Here is a 22,765-nt window from a genome sequence, read left to right as displayed (position 1 = left end):
CCTCCAGTGGGTCAAGGAGTAAAGAGTGCATTGCTGGAAGCTGCAGTAGCAGTGGTACAAAGAAGAGCAAGCAAACTAGTTCCATGTCTATTTTATTAGAAAAAATGGACGAGTGGGATGAAAACAGGGAGCTGACACAAGACTGAGAAATAGCCCTGAGAGTTCTTCATTAGAAGAAAATCCTATCCGCCCATGATCTTCAATCCCTAACTGGTAAGGGTCTCCACCTCTACTCACCTGGGGAACACTTGAGGCGCTCCTGTTCCTGGCCATGGGGGTCGTTGGATACCTAGGAAGGGGTGCTTCTGTGTTCCTGGCCCCCCAAGTCAGAACACAACCAGAGAAACTCTATACAATTCCTTCTAATTAGGCTTTAGGATCCAAACAGTCCTGGAGCATAGCCCACTGGCAAATTAGAGAATGCCATGGACTTTATCATAATTTTACATATGACAAAACCAAGATTCTTTATGAATATAAACAACAGCACAAGATCAAAGATTATATCCCAAAGGTCCTGATTCCTGCTCCTTATGGAGCTTGGCCTTATGAACTTTATCAGCAATTTAAAGGTGCATTTTGCATACTTCATTGTCAAGCTGCTAATATATTCCTTCCCCGGCAGCTCAGTTTTTCTAAGAGAGCCGAATTCCTTGCTTTATATTCCTTCTCTTACTTCTTATTAAAGAATCAGTAGATTTCTGTTGCTCAACGTTCTACACTTTCAAAGCACAGGTCTTCCTATTTAGTATATTCCCTATATAATTACAGTTCTCTTTTACAATAAACTCCTCCCGACTTGTTACTGGTCTACATATTTATCGGCTTTGGTTCTGCCTTTAGAGTTGTTTCAGCAACGCTAATTATAAAGAAAAAGATAAGGTTGAATTGTTTTTCTTCCCCACTCATAACAGCTCAGAATATGAACTGTAGCATTCTACTTTCTTATTTGTACAGGTAATGATGTATTCATTTTGGCAAAGTCTTCACAGATAATAAAAATGACTTGCTTTTTGTAGATGTGCTAATTATCTTTTCTTGATCAAGAAAAAAATATTGAATTAGCTTCCAACTACTCAGTTTAATTTACACCAATATTTGATGCTGGCAAGTGGCCTGGGCTATTTTGTGCTACTTCATTTTTTGGCTAGGAAATAAAAGTATTCTGGAAAATTATTATTAAGAAATGCGTAAAATAACTAATATATATGATTGAGTGTGGAAGGTCACCACCAGTTAAGCTATAATACTGATGTAAATGCAGAGAAATGGTGAGGAAGCCAAAGGACAAACAGGATGGATGGTTTACAATATCCAACTTGAGCAATGAGGACTAATTCAATATACTTTGGACATGCAGAGATAACTCTGCTATTAAATGACTATTTGTACCAGGAAGGAATAAGCTATACATTTTTAAGACATAAAAACTACATCATTTCCTGGTGGCAGAAAGACGCCAACATTTTCATGATGTTCCATTCATTTATTTCTTTTTACTTGTACAGCATTAAGACCAGAATTGTTTGTGATTGCAGACTAGGTTTAGCAGATTCTGTTACCTTTGATTACAGTTCTTTGTTATTTTCTGAAAGCCTATTTAGTTGTGAAATTTGATGTAAGACCATATTGTTGGCAGGCAAAAACCCTGATCCTTAACCTTAATTTACACATTTCAGCCTCAAAGCAATCACTCAGTATGAGTTATGTTTATAAAATAATACCTTTAATACTATGAAATATTACAACATAAAAACCAATATTATTCACTGTCAAAAGAAAGAAAATGAGAGAGAAAAAGAACTTCTCTCTTTATGTTTTGTTTTGTTTTAGTGAGAACCAGATTTTTCTTCAATTCCAACCAAAAGACATTTTCAAAATAAATAGAGAAAACTGGCTTGCCCTTAATTCTAACGCACAGAAGTCATAAGCCAAGTAATCCACACAGTTCTCATTCCCTTTCTCTCCTAATCTTATCTGTGCAGACATACAGACTTCCATAAAATGTTAGTGACATGTTTAATACGAGCCCACTGCAAGATCAGAGGATTGCTGAGCCCATTTCTCCAGGTTGGTCTGGATATTGGTGATCCTTGGTTAAAAAATGATGATAAGATAAAAGTAAGATATGGAGCTAGAATTAAAATTCAAGTCTTTTGATTCCCAGTTCAAAGTGCTTTTTACCAAAATACTGTAGCTCTGTGACCTTGGACAAGACTTTCAGCTTTTCTGAGTCTCTTTGTCATTATTAAAATTAATGTTTTAACACTACCCAAACCTACCCGTTGAGTTGTTTTGACATAACACTCACATTCACATAAAAGTACAATGTAAAATATAAATATAAGATATCCTGTCCTTGAAAATAATAAAAAATCTCAGTATCAAACCATTATGAATGTGCCACTCATACTATGCACTATACTTCTCTCTTACCTGATAAAAGTCATAACTTGTGAAAACCTCCATGGAGAAGAAAAGGGACTAATTTATGTGCCGGCCCAGGTATATGCATTTGGCTTGTATTCTGCCCAGAGAATCCCTGGCAAGAGATTGTGCTGGTGCCTTGATTCTAGAGCCAGTTGCTGCTGCCAACACAAGATGCAGGGCCCCCCTGTGTGGCTACACCACAGGCCTCATAGCAATCATGAACTACACCTGAGGGCACCCACCTGATACCTATGCCGTGCACCTCTTCTCTCCCTTGTCAGGGTTTTTGGTTGATGCTAAAGTGCAAGATGCCACAGGACTTTCTCAACATCTGCATATCTGGAACCCAGGATCGTGAGGGAGAGGACGCTCCATAGGGTGAAATTTGACCAACGGAAGACAGTTACTAGCAGGTAAGTTCTGGTGCTTTCTACTCTTTGGATGGACCGTTTGCAGGGGCAGTACCCTCTCATGGATTCTCTGATGATATTCTATGTGAGATGGCTGCGACCAGCTCTGTAACAACTCCCTTGTATTTTTAGTCCATCCTTCCCAGCCTGACTCACCTTTCCCCTCACTTTTGCATTCCTTGGGTTGCACTCATACTGAAGCATAGCCCCTAATATGTGCCTCAAGCACTAGTTTCTAGGAAACCTAGGCAGAGACACTATCCAACTAGGAACAAGAGAAAAAGCCTAATTACAAATTAAGGGCCCAGTTGAAGATAGAAATTATAAATTTATATTCAGTCAGTAAGTAGAGATATACGATGTTTTTCCCAGCATCCCAGGAATAAAAGTAGAGAAAACAAGGAGTTAGGTTCATTTATTCATTTAACAAATTGGGTTTTTCCTAAGTGTGAGTACTAGACTAGTCATTAGGGATTCCAAGATATAAAAAACTATAATCCATCGGGTTCTAGTTGTTTCTTCTTTAGGAATTAACTTTATATGGTGAAATTTAAGTTGAGATAATCCAAGACACAGGTGAAACAGTATTTGTGAAGAGTCAAGAGGGAAGTAAATAATACATTAGAAGACAAGGAGGGGTGAGGAAACTGAAGGTACAGATGAGATCAGAGAACAAGTCAGTAAGGAGGGGGAATATAGGCAGTAAAAGGCAGTGGGAGAAAAATGTCAGGACACATTTCAGATATTAAGCCATTCTGGGTGATAGCAAAGTCCAGAGTATAAGCCTAAGAGTGAGTGGTGCTTACAGAGCATGGATGAAGATTATAAAAGTAGAGGAACTATAAGACAAAGAACTATAAGACAGATGTGGTGGGTGCCTCAACAGTGTAAATTGAAAACATATAGGATAAACAAGAAGATGTTATATCCCACCTTAGTCTTTGCTCTTCCCTAAATTTGGCTAAGATAGGAACAAGCTGCAATTAAGAGGGGAAGACGCTAAACTCATCAATTGTTCAATTAAAATAACCATCAGTCCAGTAATGGATGAAATAAGATTTCACCGGTCTTTTCTGGATATAAATATCTTGACCATAGCTACGCTGTTAAGCCAATTCCCATGGTGAGAAGTGATACAAACAGGAAAAATAGCAGGTAGAAGTGAGAGAAAGGAAGGAAGAAATGATTAGGAAACAGAACAGAAAGTTCACCCCTATGTAATAAGTGCAATAAATGTGGTGGGGAGGTGAATCAGAGTGGGGAAGATGCAGGGAAAAGCAGCTGTACAGAACACTGTGTTCTATGGATGATGAGAAATGCAGATAATGAGAGCTATCATTACAGAAATGGTGGGTGGGCTTTCCCATTCTCTGACTAAATTACACCAGGAATGCAGTACCATGCAGGGTTAATGTTACTGCTTTCTTTAATTATGCCATTTCCTTCTGTAAGCAATGCCAAATCCCTCAAACTGAGAGATACTCAACTTTATTAGAAGATTCTAGAGTACTCATCTTGTGGCCACACAGCCCTGTCCTACCCCTCGGCAGCCTCCCAGCACCCCCTGCGTCCCCAGCTAGCGGAGTTGCCTATGAGAAGCCCTTGCGAGGACTTGGAATGGAGAAGAGAGGCAGAGGCCATTTGAACTTGTCTTTGGACATGGCAGGCAAACATGCAGGCATGTGGCAAATATGAGGTTTTTCTGGTGGCCTCCAAGTGTGCTCCTGAAAATCACCTTCCTAAATGTTGGAGAAAAATATGATTGTCGGCATTTCTTCCCTGGGTCTGTGACCCCTTGATTCTCTAAAAGCTAACAGTGCATCTAAGAGTTCATATAGATTGCCCTCACCTTCACTTTCCCAGCACTTCATAAAGTTTGAAAGCATTTAATTCCCTGAATTAAATACCATCCTGTTTAAAAAACTTGAAGTGACTTCTGGTTTTTGGATAGAACTCTAACAGATACGCTTTTTTCTTCTCCATAATACCCATCTTAACGTGGAAATTGGTTATTTTTTAGTGCCATGGTAAGTTTTTAAGACTTTATTTTTTCGTAAGCTATAGGTTCTTTTTACTACTTCCAATGAAAGTGTCAGAGAGTAAACATAAAAATAAGATCTCTCTGAAATACTATAAAGATCATATTATCAGAGCTTATTGATACGCTATTTTGCTATTACAAAATCAAATGAATTAATAATATATTTGTTTCCTTGGGGCAAACCCAACTTTATAAGTTTTGGACCTGATTTTTTCAGTGAGTTACTTAATAGAAGCCATAAAATTCAAGAACAGTTTCCTCTGTAATAGGTGAAAAGAAAGAATTTAGTAACTGCACTGGCATAAACGGAATACTTTCCACCTCTTTCTAGGGAACATTGTTGTACTCAGGAAATAACCACTTAGTCATCTGATTAAGGCTAGAGTGGAAATTGTTAATTAACATTATAATAATTTGTATAATTTAATGCATAATTTTAATTCATTTTTATTGCTTAAGCTGAAAATTGCCAAATTATCCTTTAAACAGTTCTTTATTTTTTTCACCTTACTATTAGAAAAACGTTTATTATCTTTATTACCATTTCTGATATTTAAGAAGAAAGAACAGTAGTTTGTAAGTTTATAAACATCTTTAAAGCTACAGACCAGATCAATCATTTTACCTAGTTCAAACAAGTGCAGAGAAAGATGTGACCCATGCACACATAAAGGCACTAGAGGGCAAGTCTTCAGCCTCTGGAATAGATGGTGCCAAGGCAGACCCAGGAGCCTCTGGCCAAGAAAAATTCTGAGCTGCCTCCTTATTTCAGCCTCTTGCCTGCGTATCAGACCTACTAGTAATAATCATTCAGCTTTTCTACGAACATAGTAAGAAAAACCTAAAGAACAAAGTTGGCACAATGGGAATGGGGGAGAAACTGAGATAACCCATATTTCATTTCTGAAGGTGAATCCATGAGAATCTAGAAAGAGGGCAGATGAGAAAAGCATGCTGACCTGCCTTGGATGCAACAGCCTTGAAACTGTCACAGCCAGTTCTATGAAAAATTCCAAGGTTCAACACTTGAGAAAAAGAACTGATGATTTTTTGTGACTAGTTTTGTGTGCAATTCTACAACATTTGCGAAAGTCTAAAAATTATCTCCAGGTAAATTCAGAAAGAAAGGAGAAGAGCTAATCACACAAGCACATACACTTATGGAGAAGTTTCATCATTACTATGTGTGGTCGGTCACCTTTTCCTCTTCAAAGAAGAGTCACTATGAAAGTACTGTCATAGCAATGCTACTAGAACTAGTGAACCATCTTCAGAATGTAGACTGTGCTACCAGATCAAGTGACCGGAATTAGATCTTTCTTCCGATAGATGTTACTGAGTTTGAGGGTTACTAAAGATTCTAGTGATCAAAAACTTAAGGCAAGCCTAAGGCAGAACCCTTTCTATTTTATCTTCTCTGTTATCAACCAAATTATATATTTCTCACGCAGGTAGTTTTAAACAACCAGGTGTTCACTATCGTGGCTAAAGAATCTGTAAAAGAATAAAAATATCCTATACAGGGAGAATAAAAGGAACCACCAAAAAAAAAAAAAAACTCTTTCCATTTATGAGATCCCTGTTTATACAAAATTCATTTGTAGACAATATTTCATCTTTTCATGTTACTATGTAATTTCTATCCCACAGTTAACAAGACTCGAGCACTATGGTACCAATCTCCATCCCATGTAGAGCTGATGGGTAGAAGCTGGCCTGAGCAGTACCATTATGAGCATAGAGGCTCTATCTAGAACACAGGGAGTTCTTGGAACTTACCATATAATTACCTTTTCTACAAGGGTAAGTGTATAAGGAACTTTAAGAAACCTAATATCCAAGGATATGGGGATTTTTCTTCCCTTAACTCCGTTTAAATACGAACCCCCCCATAAGCCACAAAATATATATATAATCAGAGTTTCATATATTTATATTTAATTTAACAATCTATTTTTTTGCACATGGGTTTTACCTTTGATTAAAATTCCTATAAAGCTAGGAATTTTATTTTTTTAAAATTGACTATAGGCTTCCCTGGTGGCGCAGTGGTTAAGAATCTGCCTGCTAATGCAGGGGACACGGGTTCGAGCCCTGGTTTGGGAAGATCCCACATGCCGCGGAGCAACTAGGCCCGTGAGCCACAACTACTGAGCCTGCGCTTCTGGAGCCTGTGCTCCGCAACAAGAGAGGCCGCGATAGTGAGAGTCCCGCGCACCGCGACGAAGAGTGGCCCCCGCTCGCCGTAACTAGAGAAAGCCCTAGCACAGAAACGAAGACACAACATAGCAATCAATCAATCAATCAATCAATAAAATAAGTAAATCTTAAAAAAAAAAAAAAAATTGAACTATAGCCAGCCCAGCACTCCATAAAGATGGGCATTTAGAAAACATATTTGACAGTGACCAAGAATATTAACTTGTGAGATTTATGGTCAGACTTAACACATTAGTCTTCCTTATCCTTAGCCCCCAGTTTTATAACCTAGCTTAAGACTTCTCTTCCTTAACACCTATTTCAACAAATGTTAAATAAACAGATAAATGGATGAATGAATAACGGAGTCTATATCTTGAAATCTCATCCTATCCAGGCAGTTTTCCTCAAAGACTACTATTTATTTCTACACCTAATCTGATGTCCTGAAATAATTTTTGCTGCAGTACCCAAGGATGTAAGACAGAAGTCCCCTGCCTATCAAAGGATACCTTAGACTTCTCTGAGGTATCTTGTACTTACTACACCTAAGCTTAGACCATCTCAAGCCATCACAGCACACTCAACTGCATATTTTTTAATCTGATTAGTTTATAATAAATCACAAAGCCATGGTGGGACTTTTTTTTCTTCACAATTTCTAGATCTGAAGTATAAAAATTTATGCTTCTACGACATGAAATTGTACTAACACAATTTATTAAATTAGTTCAACTAGGCTTTCCTTCAGAAAGATTGACAATAAATTGAGTGCACCTCTTTTCTATTCTGTGTTTAACTGCGAGATCTGCTCAGCTTTCTGTATCTAAAACTCTTACTAGATGCTATTCCATTTTTATTAGATTCTTCTATTTCAGTGGACTGCATTAATTTAGAATATGAGATAGTTACCACTATCTGAAAGATACAGATAACAGCAAATATATAATTAACCTCTTTAAACTAGCATGACATAAATAGGCCATATTTCTAGAGTGACAGAGCAAGTAAAGGACTTCAAAGACGAATATGGAAAGGCAAAGTTAGCTAATAAATGATATTCATTCATTAACAAATGGTATTTACAAATCATTCAAAATACCCTCTTGCTAAATAAGTCACGGGATATGTTTTTGTTCTAAAACCAATCTAAGACAAGGTAATGAAGTCCATGTAAAAGAGTTGCACCAAATCACCATGATTTACCACACATCTTTAGAGGGCTGAGAATGAAAAAGATAAAGAGAATTAATTACTGATTTACATATTCTGCTAATAAAGTGGCAAGGTCTTATGAAACAAACACAACAGCTGCAAATTATGTAATTATGTATCTGTATGCAAATTTGCAGACATCTCATAAATGCTGGAACACTCTTTGCAATGCTAATTAAGTGGCTTTTATTGCTGCTGCATAATTCCTACATGTGATTTGGTTCCAGATGTCATTGTAGCCTGTGAAACCTTTATTGTCAGGTTAGCTGAGGTAGCACACATGAACACTACTAATAAAAACTCCATTTATAATTAAATTACTTGCAGTGACTCAGTGATTTTTCATCATCCTCTTGGCCATCTCTGTTACTCTTACAGTATTGTACATCGAGTTTGGGCCAAAGGGGATTTTTCAGTAGCTACATTCCCATACAAGTGGTTAATCTGTTTAATCTCATCCACATAAACTAAATTCAAGTGTCTAATGAGCATGCGAAAGTTCACATAACAGACTGAAGCCAATATGGGTCTTATGGCAGATGCCATATTCTAATATCAGTATTTTAATAGTCTGAAGAATTATTATTTCTTTTTTAATAGTACAAAATGTTTTGAGAATCATACAATAGGAATTGGTACCATACTTTGAATTCACATGTAAGAAAAAAAGGACATTAAGAAAAAAATGTATACTGAGCACCTACTATGTGCATAGCACTGCAGGAGCTCCAAGGAAGCATAATACATGGGCCCTCAAAAAGCTCATAAATAGTTGGGAAGGTAAGACATAAAAAGATTTACAATATAATATAAGAATACGAGAACTGATTGTTGACCTGGAACTAAAACAGATAAAAGAAATCAGAAATAACCCTCATAACTACTTGTTGGTGTTTTGATTGAAGTATAATTGACCTACAACACTAAATCAGTTCCAGTGATTAGATATTTCTATACATTACAAAATGATCACCATAATGTGTCTAGTCATTATGTCACCATACCAGTATATTACCATATAATTGACTATTATACCTCATGCTGTACATTTCATCCCCATGACTCATTTATTTTGTAACTGGAAATTTGTACCTCTTGATCTCCCTTACCTATTCCACTCATTCCCCCATCCCCTCCTCTCTGGCAACTACCAGTTTGTTCTCTGTATCTATGAGTCTGTCCTGTTTTGTGTCTGTTCCTTTGTTTTATTTTTTGGATTCCACATATAAGTAAAATAATAAGGTATTTGTTTTTCTCACTCTGACTTATTTCTCTAAGCATAATATCCTCTAGGTCCAACCATGTTGCAAAAGGCAAGATTTCATTTTATTTTTTATGACTGAGTAGTATTTCATTGTGCATATATACCACATCTTCTTTATCTACTTATCCATTGATAGACACTGAGGTTGTTTCTGTATCTTGGCTATTGTAAATAATGCAGCAATGAAAATAGGGATGCACATATGTTTTTGAATTAATGTTTTCATGTTCTTTGGATAAATACCCAAAAGGGGAATAACTGGATCATATGATAGTTCCATTCTTAATTTCTTAAGAATGAAACTCCATAATGTTTTCCATAGTGGCTGCACCAATTTACATTCCCACCAACAGTGCACAAGGCTTCCCTTTTCTCCACATTCTCTACAACATTTTCTATTTCTTGTCTTTTCGATAATAACCATTGTAACAGGTGTGAGGTGATCTTGTGGTTTTCATTTGCATTTCCCTGATGATTAGTGATGCGGAGCATCTTTTCATGTACCTGTTGGCCATCTGTATGTCTTCTTTGGAAAAATGTCTATTCAGCTCCTCTGCCCAGTTTTTACACACATTGTTTGTTTTCTTGTTGTTGAGTTGTTTGTACGAGTTCTTTATATATTTTGGATATTAACCGCTTATCAGATATATGATTTGCAAATATCTTCTTCCATTCAGTAGGCTGCTTTTTCATTTTGAGATAGTTTGCTTCACTGTGCAGAAGCTTTTTAGTTGGATGTAGTCTCATTTGTTTATTTTTGCTTTTGTTTCCCTTACCTTTGGAGTCAGAATCACAAAAACATTGCTAAGACTGATGTTACTGCTTATGTTTGTCCTAGGAATTTTACGGTTTCAAGTCTTAACATGGGTGACTATGTGTATTATTCTCCTTGGGAGAGTAGCATTCTAATTCTTAGTAAGGGAGGAGAGGCTTGATATTGATGGAGTGTGCAAGAGTAGAAATTTGGGATATCATTCTTTGGCTTTATACTTACACAGCTGGAGAAGCTGCAGGTCCAACTATTTGTAGTTTTGAAAACTATATGAAGTTTTGTAGACTTCATTGAAGCCATCTGGGGCTGAGCTTTTCTTCATGACAAGTTTTAAAATTACCAACTAAATCATTTTACTTGTTGTGTATCTATTTAGATTTTTCATTTCTTCTTGAGTTAGTTTCAGTAGTCATAGGAATTTGTTCATTTTCTCCAAGTTACATAATATGTTGGCACAGAGTTGTTTACAGTATTCTCTTATAATCATTTTTATTTCTGTAAGGTTGGTAATGATGTTCCCTCCTTCATTCCTGATTTTATCCAGCCACCCAAAGGTAGAGCTGGATGAGAGAGCCTACATAAGAGCTTGGCATCTGCACTGTGAAGTTGGGAGCATATGTGAACATTAAGATGAGTGTTCATCTCTCAGCCAGAGAATAAGCCAACAGGATTTGAAGGGGACGTGTTAGAACATACAGGAAAGAAAAAGATGGGGTCATTTTCCATCACAGTTCCCCATGGCACTGTGAGTACCTGGAAAAGATAATTAACAGTTCCATGGCACCATATGAAAGCAAAAGGATGCTAAAGGATAAGTTACTCTAGTGCTGCCTGGTAAAGAGAACCCAAACCCAAGGACAGGGACTTGGGAACATGAATCACTGATGATGCCAAAAGAAAACTAGGCTACCCTTTCCTTAGTGAGAATAGGGGCCAAGTTAAAGTTGAGCAATGGCCAGGGAAAAACATGAATGCCACCTGTGTAGACAACTCAATATCAACAAAAGCCATCAGCATCAGAAAAAAAGACTACACTAAACCAGAGCTTAAAGGTTAGCTACTCTGCATTGCCATGCACCCATTATTTAAAAATATCTTTTGATTTCAGTATCTTTTCTCTTTCCTGTCCCTGCTCCGACATCAAAGGAGCTAGCCCTGAAAAGAAAGGAGCAGGGTTGGAGGTATCTCAAAGCCAGACCATAACCAGCCTCCAGCTACACACACACACACACACACACACATTCACAGAGAGACAAGATCAAAGCTCTAGTTGCAAGAGGTGAATTTTAACTTGTGCATGAGTATGAAGGGAAGAAGGCATTTAATATGGAACGTTGGAAAACATGGAAAAATCAATTTTGTTTTATACCCCAATAATATGAGAATCAAGAATACTGGATATTCTAATTTTATACCTTCTAGTCTTTTCTAAACCAACTTCATCGCTACCTTTCAAATGCTCTATATTCAAGAAGAGCAGCAATGCCTCAGGCTTAAAAACCAAGAAAAAGCTTTGAAAACCAAAGGTCAGTATACTTTTCTAAACAAAAGTGAATACTTGATATACTTCACACACCATATCATTCACCCATTTAAAGCTCTCTGGTTTTGTCTGATTCTGATGCTGATGGCCTTTGTTCATATTGAGATGTCTACACAGGTAGGATTCATGTTTTTCTCTGGCCAATGTTCAACTTCAACTTGGCCATATCTCTCAGAGGAAATGGTAGCCTAGTTTTTCTTTAGTACCACCAGTGGTTTGTGTCCCCAAGTCCCTGTCCCTGGGTTTGGAACCTCATTACTTGGCAGCTCTAGAGAGACAAACAATTCAGCGGCTTTTAATATATTCAAAAAGTTGTACAACCATCACCACAATCACTTTAGAACATTTTTATCACTCCATAAAAAGACCCATGCACATTACCAGTCATCTCTACTTTCCCCAATTCTCTACTCTCCACCTAGGCAACCACTAATATAATTTCTGTCTCTATAAATTTGCCCATTCTGAACATTTCATATAAATGAAATCACACACACAACATGCGGTCTTTCATTTCTGGTTTCTTTCCCTTAGTATATTGTTTTCAAGATTCATACATATTATAGGATATATAAATATTTTATTCTTTTTATATTGACAAATAATATTTCACTGCATGGATATATCACATTTTACTTATCCATTCATCAGTTAATAGACAATTTATTTCCACTTTCTGACTATTATGAATAATGATGCTATCAATATTCACGTACGAGTCTTTATGTGGATATATGTTTTTATTTCTCGTGTGTAGATACCTAGGAGTAGAATTGCTGGATCATATGATAACTCTGTGCTTAATATTTTGAAAAACTGTTAAACTGCTTTTCAAAGTAGATGCACCATTTTGCATTCCCATCTGCAGTATATGAAGATTTCAATTTCTCCATAGCCTCATCAACATTTTTTACTGTATAACTTTTTAGCTAGAGCTATCCTACTACATATGAAGTATCTCATTAAAATTTTAATTTGCATTTCCCTAAATGACTAATGATCAAGCATCTTTTCATGTGCTTACTTGTGATTTGTATTCCTTTTATGAAAAAATATCTACTAAATCTTTTGCTCATTTTTAAATTGAATTATTTGTCCAGTTTACCTACTTACCAAATTACCAAGTGCCAAATTAATGTCCAATTACGTAATCTTTCTTTTCTTGCCTGTGCTTTTGGTGTTGTATCTAGGAAACAGTTGTAACTCACAGTCAAAAAAAAAAAAAATTACTTCTCTGCCTTTTTCTAAGAGTTTCATGGATTTAGCTCTTACATTTAGGTCTCTGATTTTTTTTTTCTTTTTTGTATGGTGTGAGTTAGTGGTGCAATTTTATTCATTTGCATGTTGATATCTAGTTGCTCCAGCACCATTTGTTGAAAAGATTACTCTTCCCCAATTGAAGCATCTTAGAACCCTTGTCAAAAATCAATGCACCACGAATGTAAATTATTTCTGCACTCTCAATTCTATTCTATTCAACTATTCCTTTATGCCAGCACCATACTATCTTAGATAATGTAGTTGGTAGTAAGTTTCAAAATCAGAAAATGTAAGTAATCAAATCTTTTTCTTCTTTTTAAATATTGTTTAGGCCATCTGAGTCCCTTGCATTTCCATATGAATTTGAAGATCGTTTCTCAATTTCTGCAAAAAAGCCAGATGGGATTTTGACAGCGTTTGCATTGAATCTGTAGATTAATTTGGGGTGTATGTTCATCTAAAATAATATTACGTCTTTAATCCATAAACTTGGAATGTCCTTCTATTTATTTAGGTTTTCTTTAATTTTTTCAACAATGTTCTGTAGTTTTCAGTGTGCAAGTCTTACAACCCTTTGTTAAATTTATTCCTAAGTATTTTCTCCTTTTTGATGCTAATATAAATAGAATTGTTTTAATTGTTTCATTTTCAGATTGTTCATTGCTAGTGTATAGAAATACAATTTATTTATTATTTCAATGCTGTATCTTGCAACATTGCTATCTTCATATATTAGTTCTAATAGCTTTTTAGTGAATTCCTTAGGGTTTTCTATATACAAGATGTCATCTGCAAATACAGATAGTTTTACTTCTTAAAATCTGATACCTTTTCTTTCTTTTTGTTCCCCTCACCCCCACCCCCGACCCCGACCTGACCCCTTGCCTATTGCCCTGGGTAAAACTTCCAATACAATGTTGCATAGAGGTGGCAAGAGTAGATAGCCTTGTCTTCGCCTGCTCTTGGAGTGGAAAAGCATCCAATCATTCACTATTAGGTATGGTGGTAGCTGTGTATTTTTCATAGATGCCCTTTATCAAATTAAGAAAGCTCCCATTTATTCCTAGTTTGTTGAGTGGTTTTTATCATGAAAGGGTTTTGGCTTTTGTCAAAAATTTTTTTCTGCAGCTTTTGTCATTTATTCTATTAATATGATGTATTACTACTGATTTTCGAAAGTTAAACCAGCTGAGCATTCCTGGGATAAAGTCCCTTTGATCATGGTGTAAAATCCATTTTATTGTGCCAGATTTGGTTTGCTAGTATTTTGTATTAGTTTTTTCATCTATATTCAAAAGGTCCGTAGTTTTCTTTACTCATAACTTTTATCTAGTTTTAGCGTATCACAATAAACCTGGTCTCAGAGAATTAGTTAGGAAAGGTTCCCTCCTCTCTCTCTCTTTTTTTTTTTTTTAAGAAGAGTTTGGTTTGGGTATTAATTCTTTTTTAAATGTTTTGTAGACTTCATTGAAGCCATCTGGGGCTGAGCTTTTCTTCGTGACAAGTTTTAATATTACTAACTAAATCATTTTACTTGTTGTGTATCTATTTAGATTTTTCATTTCTTCTTGAGTTAGTTTCAGTAGTCATAGGAATTTGTTCATTTTCTCCAAGTTACATAATATGTTGGCACAGAGTTTTTTACAGTATTCTCTTATAATCATTTTTATTTCTGTAAGGTTGGTGATGATGTTCCCTCCTTCATTCCTGATTTTATTAAGTTGAATTTTCTCTCAGTTTTTATTGATCAATATTTCTTTGTGTGAAATCAGGTTCCTATCTAGTGTCCTTTCATTTCAAACTGAAGTACTGCCTATTTAATTTTTTGTCAGACAAGTTTGCTATCAATGAATTCTCTTCAGTTTTTATTGATCTGGGAATCTCTTTAATTCTCCATTTTTTAAAGATTATTTTGCTCAATATAGAAGTCTTGGTTGACTTTTTTTTCTTTCAGCATTTTAAATATGCCATCCTATTGTTTTCTATCCCCCATGGTTTCTGATGAGAAGACAGCATTTAATCTTACTGAAGATCCCTTACACATGATGAATCACTTTTTTTTTGACATTTTTTCTCTCTTCTTCTGGAACATCCATTATGCCCATTTTGGTATGCTTGATGGAGTCCCACAGGTGTCTGAAGATGTTTATTTTTCTTCATTCTTCTTTCTTTCTGTTCCTCAGACTAGATAATTTCAACTGAACTATCTTCAAGTTCTCTCTTTCTTTTGGCATTTCACATAAGCTGCTGAGCTCCTCTAGTGAACTTTCCATTTCAATGATTGCACTTTTCAAATCCAAAATCTCTATTTTTAAATAATTTCTATCGCTTTGTTGATATTCTTTCCTAGTTGAGACATTGTTATCATACTTACCTTTAATCCTATAGACATGATTTCTTTTGATTCTTTAAACATATTATAAAAGCTATATGAAGTCTGATCACTGATTATTAATAAGTATTGGTTCAGTGCTTAACCAAGACTATTATTACTATTATAAAAAATAGTGAACTCATTCATGATTTACAACTGCAAAGCCATACATTAAGTAAGATCTGCTGTCCACATTAGAGACATTATCCTTCAGTAACTCTGATGTATTTGTCCCTCACCATTTCTGCCTGCATACATAACAAGTTCCTGAAATGTCAGCTGAGATTTTTAAGAGGTTTATATAAACCATATGGAAGTAGGTAATTCATTCTTTGCCCTCCAGTATATTCTTTGAGTCCACTTTCCAAAAGGTTTACTACTGCTTAGCTCTAAGCTAGTAAAGATAAAAGATGAGATACTTAAAGAAGAAAGAAAATAAGTGATAGAGATATTGGTGGATTATGAAAATTGAAGCACTTACCAATTTAAAATAGATGAAGGATTATCTGGGAAACTTATATTTGGTATGTATAGTTAGATCATCCTTGTCTTCCCTGGTTTTTGACACCTTACACAAGTAGCAGACAATTTCTTAATATAAGAAATAAATCCTGAGTGAGGACAAAGTAATATTGATCTGTGTATACTGTCTCTGTCAAACATCATAGTATTATTTGTCGGAGAGTGTCATTATGGTTTTCCATGATGTTGAACTCAAAAGATTAAGTTGTCTCCTGAGCATACTAAATGAAACTTCAAAAATTCCATCTAGATATCCATGATTTTATTTACATCTTTCTTAATTCTATAGCTGTTTTAACCCCCTTATGAAGTAAAATTCCATTTGATTTCAACCTTAAAGTATTCACAACTCTTTTAATGCTTAAACACCAATATGTCTCAAATATGGCCTTATATAATAACTAGTGATAAGGGGAGGGATCACTTATTTAGATCCTGAGCTAAATCCTCAAGACACAACCTTATCTTTAACCACAAGAACCATGAAAAAGACCACTGAAGCTATATACTAGTAGGCTTAGGGAATTACCAGGTTATCCAAGCTCCCCATTTCAATCTCATTTCTACTCAGGTTCCATATTACTGTTTTTGTAACTATTATATACCTCTTACCATTCCTTTTTAGAATGATGACTCCTTTGGGTGATATACCAGCTATTTTGCTTGCTTATTGCTTTAAGTCTGCCTTTTAGAGTACCTACTAGGCTCCCTTTTCAGTAGTTATGGTCTAGGAATGATATCATTTACTATTCCAACCTTTTTCACATGCTGTTGCTATACTAACTTTCTTATAGTGGTTTTTAATCTATCACATATCTGCTCATAAAGCTTCAATAACTCCCCATTTTTTTACTGTACCAACCCAGACCCTCCATGGCTTTCAAAGAGTTCAGATTCATGGTTGGATCCCAGTAATCCAACCTATTGCTTACTCCCCATAACTCACATCACCCAAAGCAGATAAACTGATCTTTCATTATCCTCCTCTGACTGACCTTAAAGCTATTCTTCATTTATGGTCGAGCTTAAAATAGTTCCCTCTTTGCTACTCTATAAATACTGTTGTTGATGTGATTGTTGGTGTGGATACTGGTTTAGAGTTTTATCTACCAGTGACGGATAAATATGGTGACTATAAATTTTATTGTCCAAACCAGGACACTTTTGAAAGTGAAGAGAGTGCTATTAACGATACACCTAGACAAGAGGCATAAACCAGAATGCTTCAAGCAAACTGGTACTGTTACAAGCAACCAAAGTCTCACAGTCACCTTATAAGACAATTTTCATATAAAATTTTAAGAATAATATTGAACTTTTATAAATTAGAAAATTATTCACCAAATTATAACTCTACTTTGGACTCAGATTTAATTACCAAGGAAAGGGGAAAGCAGCTATAATCTTAAAAACTTAAAGAAAGGCAAACCTGATTTTAAAAATAGCTATTTCTCAGCCATATGTTTCCTGTTTGGCTCATCATGGAAAGCCACTGTCTTTTTTTTTTTTTTTAATTTATTTACTTATTTATTTTTTGGCTGCATTGGGTCTTCATTGCTGTGCATGGGCTTTCTCTAGTAGCAGGGGCTACTCTTCGTTGCAGTGTGCGGGCTTCTCACTGCGGTGGCTTCTCTTGTTGCAGAGCATGGGCTCTAGGCACACAGGTTTCAGTAGTTGTGGCCCGCAGGCTCTAGAGCGCAGGCTCAGTAGCTGTGGCGCACGGGCCCAGCTGCTCCGCAGCATGTGGGATCTTCCCGGACCAGGGCTTGAACCCGTGTCCCCTGCATTGGCAGGCAGATTCCCAACCACTGCGCCACCAGGGAAGCCCGCCACTGTCTTTTAAGTAGATAAGAAAATTAAATATAATAACAATTTATATATTAATTTGAACATAGTTGGTGAGGTTTTTTTTTTTATAAACTAGTGGGAAAGTTGTGCTACTTTTATTCTTATCTCATAAAATTTAGCGGTCCAGAGAAGTTCTTCAAAGTTCATCTCATGACCAAAGGTGAATTAGCCAAATGTTAACATAAATTTACAAACTCTTAAAGGTTAATTCAATTAATCAAAACTAATCCAATTTATTTGGTCTGTTTAAGTTTACAAAACACTGATAGAAATGTCTCCTTAATTCGTCTTGAGACATTAGGCATTGTTATTTAAAACATTTTTTAAAAATTTGTTTAAATCACATGGATGGTGCCTGTATGGCTTCCTCTTCCCAAGCCACCCATCCCAGAGGATTCAGGAAGAAAAAGGAAGGAAAAGCTTCATATGAGGCACCCACCAGAGCGTTTCTGTGAAAAGGACACAGTAAGGGAGCATAGTGCTATCCAGCCACTGACAGCCCAAGGAGGGAGACTTCACCTCTTTACAGAGAACAATCAGAAGAAAGCCAACTCCAAGAGAGAAGTGATGGCCTCAGTTGCGGTGCCGATGGCCCCTCTAATTAAAAAACAACAACATCTTTAATAACAATGTTTAACATTTATTAGGCACTTAGTATATATGAAGCAATACTAAATCTTCAGGGTTTCTTTTCACCATACCTAATTATTGTCTGAAATTCTACTTTATCAGTTCAGTACCTGGAGACTACCTTGATCAACAGCTATTTTAGTAAGTTGATGGAAATAAGTTAGTGAGAACACCATGGAACACCTGTTTACACAGCTCTTTAAACAGTGTACATGATTACATGTCCTTAGGCTTATTAGTCCCTACCCAGTAGGGATGCATTTTGCAGAAATTATGACTCTGAGGTAAAACTAGTTTAAGATGTTTTATAAACAGCCTGGGAGTTCCTTTCACTGTTACTCAGGCGCTGTGCAGTGTCTTTATTTCTGTAATGTGCTCTGCTCTCACTAGCTTTCATGTTCTAACAGAAAACAAATTTTCCCTGTTGTGGATGAAATGATCAGGTGAGAAAAACTATTAATTTTGCATGAAAGAATGGGAATTTTTTTAAAAAAGGTTTAGCTTTTAAAAGTCAGTGCTTTGTATTCCTCTGGCATGCTGCACAAGTTTTCAGGCATCCCCAGAGAAGATTCATATACTTGGAGCTTCTTTATGCAGATTCGAGAAGAGTCATATACTTGGAGCCTCTTCATGAAGATTCATTTTCACCGAATGCAGCCGAGCAGAGACACCATCAGTTCTTTCTGCCAACATCTTGGCTTCTTTATAAACAGCAGAATCACAAACACATAGGACATGCCTCAAAGAGCAGACACCTCTCTCTTCTCAAGGCAACCACTTTCTTTCTTTGTCCCAAGGGAGATTTACTGCAATGACACTCCATTCTATTAAATTCAACCAGCACCTACCTTCTGAATTCAGTGTGTTACCGTGGAGTTTGTAATTCTCAACTCTGGTCCTATCTCTTAGTTAGAGATGGAAGAAATCAGCAACCAGAAAAGGGAGCTGAGATGACAGTAACTGTAGGAGCCTACCCCGAGTCCTTTTCTAAATCCACACTGATATTTGAAAGAGCTAGACCAGAGGGCAGACAGCAGAAGCAAGAAGAACTATGAACCTGCAGTCTGTGGAACAAAAACCACATTCACAGAAAGATAGACAAGATGAAAAGGCAGAGGGCTATGTACCAGATGAAGGAACAAGATAAAACCCCAGAAAAACAACTAAATGAAATGGAGATAGGCAACCTTCCAGAAAAAGAATTCAGAATAATGATAGTGAAGATGATCCAGGACCTCGGAGAAAGAATGGAGGCAAAGATCGAGAAGATGCAAGAAATGTTTAAAAAAGACCTAGACGACTTAAAGAACAAACACTTAGAAGAATTAAAGAACAAACACCTAGAAGAATTAAAGAACAAACAAACAGAGATGAACAATACAATAACTGAAATGAAAACTACACTAGAAGGAATCAATAGCAGAATAACTGAGGCAGAAGAACGGATAAGTCACCTGGAAGACAGAATGGTGGAATTCACTCCTGCTGAACAGAATAAAGAAAAAAGAATGAAAAGAAATGAAGACAGCCTAAGAGACCTCTGGGACAACATTAAATGCAACAACATTCGCATTATAGGGGTCCCAGAAGGAGAAGAGAGAGAGAAAGCACCAAAGAAAGTATTTGAAGAGATTATAGTCGAAAACTTCCCTAACATGGGAAAGGAAATAGCCACCAAAGTCCAGGAAGTGCAGAGAGATGCATACAGGATAAACCCAAGGAGAAACATGCTGAGACACATAGTAATCAAATTGGCAAATATTAAAGACAAAGAAAAATTATTGAAAGCAGCAAGGGAAAAATGACAAATAACATACAAGGGAACTCCCATAAGGTTAACAGCTGATTTCTCAGCAGAAACTCACAAGCCAGAAGGGAGAGGCATGATATACTTAAAGTGATGAAAGGGAAGAACCTACAATCAAGATTACTCTACCCAGCAAGGATCTCATCCAGATTCGAAGGAGAAATCAAAAGCTTTACAGACAAGCAAAAGCTAAGAGAATTCAGCACCACCAAACCAGCTCTACAACAAATGCTAAAGGAACTTCTCTAAGTGGGAAACACAAGAGAAGAAAAGGACCTACAAAAACAAACCCATAACAATTAAGAAAATGGTCATAGGAACATACATATCGATAATTACCTTAAACGTGAATGGATTAAATGTGCCAAACAAAAGACACAGGCTGCTGAATGGATACAAAAACAAGACCCATCTATATGCTGTCTACAAGAGACCCACTTCAGACCTAGGGACACATACAGACTGAAAGTGAGGGGATGGAAAAAGATATTCCATGCAAATGGAAATCAAAAGAAAGCTGGAGTAGCAATACTCATATCAGATAAAATAGACTTTAAAGAATGTTACAAGAGACAAGGAAGGACACTACATAATGATCAAGGGATCAATCCAAGAAGAAGATATAACAATTATAAATATATATACACCCAACATAGGAGCATCTCAATACATAAGGCAACTGCTAACAGCTATAAAAGAGGAAATCAACAGTAACACAATAATAGTGGGGGACTTTAACACCTCACTTACACCAATGGACAGATCATCCAAAATGAAAATAAATAAAGAAACAGAAGCTTTAAATGACACAATAGACCAGGTAGATTTAATTAATATTTATAGGACATTCCATCCAAAAACAGCAGACTACACTTTCTTCTCAAGTGCACACAGAACATTCTCCAGGATACATCACACTTCGGCTCACAAATCAAGCCTCAGTAAATTTAAGAAAACTGAAATCATATCAAGCATCTTTTCTGACCACAACGCTATGAGATTAGAAATGAATTACAGGGGGAAAAAATGTAAAAAACACAAACACATGGAGGCTAAACCATACATTACTAAATAACCAAGAGATCACTGAAGAAATCAAAGAGGAAATCAAAAAATACCTAGAGACAAATGACAATGAACACACGATGATCCAAAACCTATGGGATGCAGCAAAAGCAGTTCTAAGAGGGAAGTTTATAGCTATACAAGCCTACCTCAAGAAACAAGAAACATCTCAAATAAACAATCTAACCTTACACCTAAAGGAACTAGAGAAAGAAGAACAAACAAAACCCAAAGTTAGCAGAAGGAAAGAAATCATAAAGATCAGAGCAGAAATAAATGAAATAGAAACAAAGAAAACAATAGCAAAGATCAATAAAACTAAAAGCTGGTTCTTTGAGAAGATAAACAAAATTGATAAACCATTAGCCAGACTCATCAAGAAAAAAAGGGAGAGGACTCAAATCAATAAAATTAGAAATGAAAAAGGGGAAGTTACAACAGACACCGCAGAAATACACAGCATCCTAAGTGACTACTATAAGCAACTCTATGCCAATAAAATGGACAACCTGTAAGAAATGGACAAATTCTTGGAAAGATATAACCTTCCAAGACTGAACCAAGAAGAAATAGAAAATATGAACAGACTAATCACAAGTAATGAAATTGAAACTGTGATTAAAAATCTTCCAACAAACAAAAGTCCAGGACCAGATGGCTTCACAGGTGAATTCTATCAAACATTTAGAGAAGAGCTAACACCTATCCTTCTCAACTCTTCCAAACAATTTCAGAGGAAGAAATACTCCCAAACTCATTCTATGAGGCCACCATCACCCTGATACCAAAACCAGACAAAGATACTACAAAAAAAGAACATTACAGACCAATATCACTGATGAATATAGATGCAAAAATCCTCAACAAAATACTAGCAAACAGAATCCAACAGCACATTAAAAGGATCATACACCATGATCAAGTGGGATTTATCCCAGGGATGCAAGGATTCTTCAATATACACAAATCAATCAATGTGATACACCACATTAACAAAGTGAAGAAGAAAAACCATATGATCATCTCAATAGATGCAGAAATAGCTTTTGACAAAATTCAACACCTATTTATGATAAAAAACTCTCCAGAAAGTGGGCATAGAGGGAAGCTACCTCAACATAATAAAGGCCATGTATGACAAACCCACAGCAAACATCATTCTCAATGGTGAAAAACTGAAAGCATTTCCTCTAAGATCAGGAACGAGACAAGGATGTCCACTCTCACCACTATTATTCAACATAGTTTTGGAAGTCCTAGCCACGGCAATCAGAAAAGAAAAAGAAATAAAAGCAATACAAATTGGAAAAGAAGAAGTAAAACTGTCTCTGTTTGCAGATGACATGATACTATACATAGAGAATCCTAAAGATGCCACCAGAAAA

The 22,765-nt window shown here is 36.1% G+C and overlaps 1 long non-coding RNA gene across 2 annotated transcripts in view; it reads left to right on the top strand.

The window, feature by feature from the left end:
- LOC309619788 overlaps positions 1-22,765 on the top strand; it is a 41,926-nt gene extending 19,161 nt beyond the window's left edge. Inside the window, exon 2 of one of the 2 annotated variants that reach the window (XR_014239232.1) lies at positions 1-22,765. This exon is cut by the window's left edge and continues 6,103 nt beyond it. This is a non-coding gene — a long non-coding RNA (uncharacterized lncRNA). The other variant, XR_014239233.1, reaches the window with a different exon arrangement.

This window comes from Balaenoptera borealis (assembly GCF_965194805.1).
Source record: "Balaenoptera borealis genome assembly, chromosome: 21".
NCBI classification, from domain to species: Eukaryota; Metazoa; Chordata; class Mammalia; order Artiodactyla; family Balaenopteridae; genus Balaenoptera; species Balaenoptera borealis.
The sequence above is the reverse complement of the archived record's forward strand: the minus strand, read 5'-3'. Positions and strand labels throughout refer to the sequence as shown.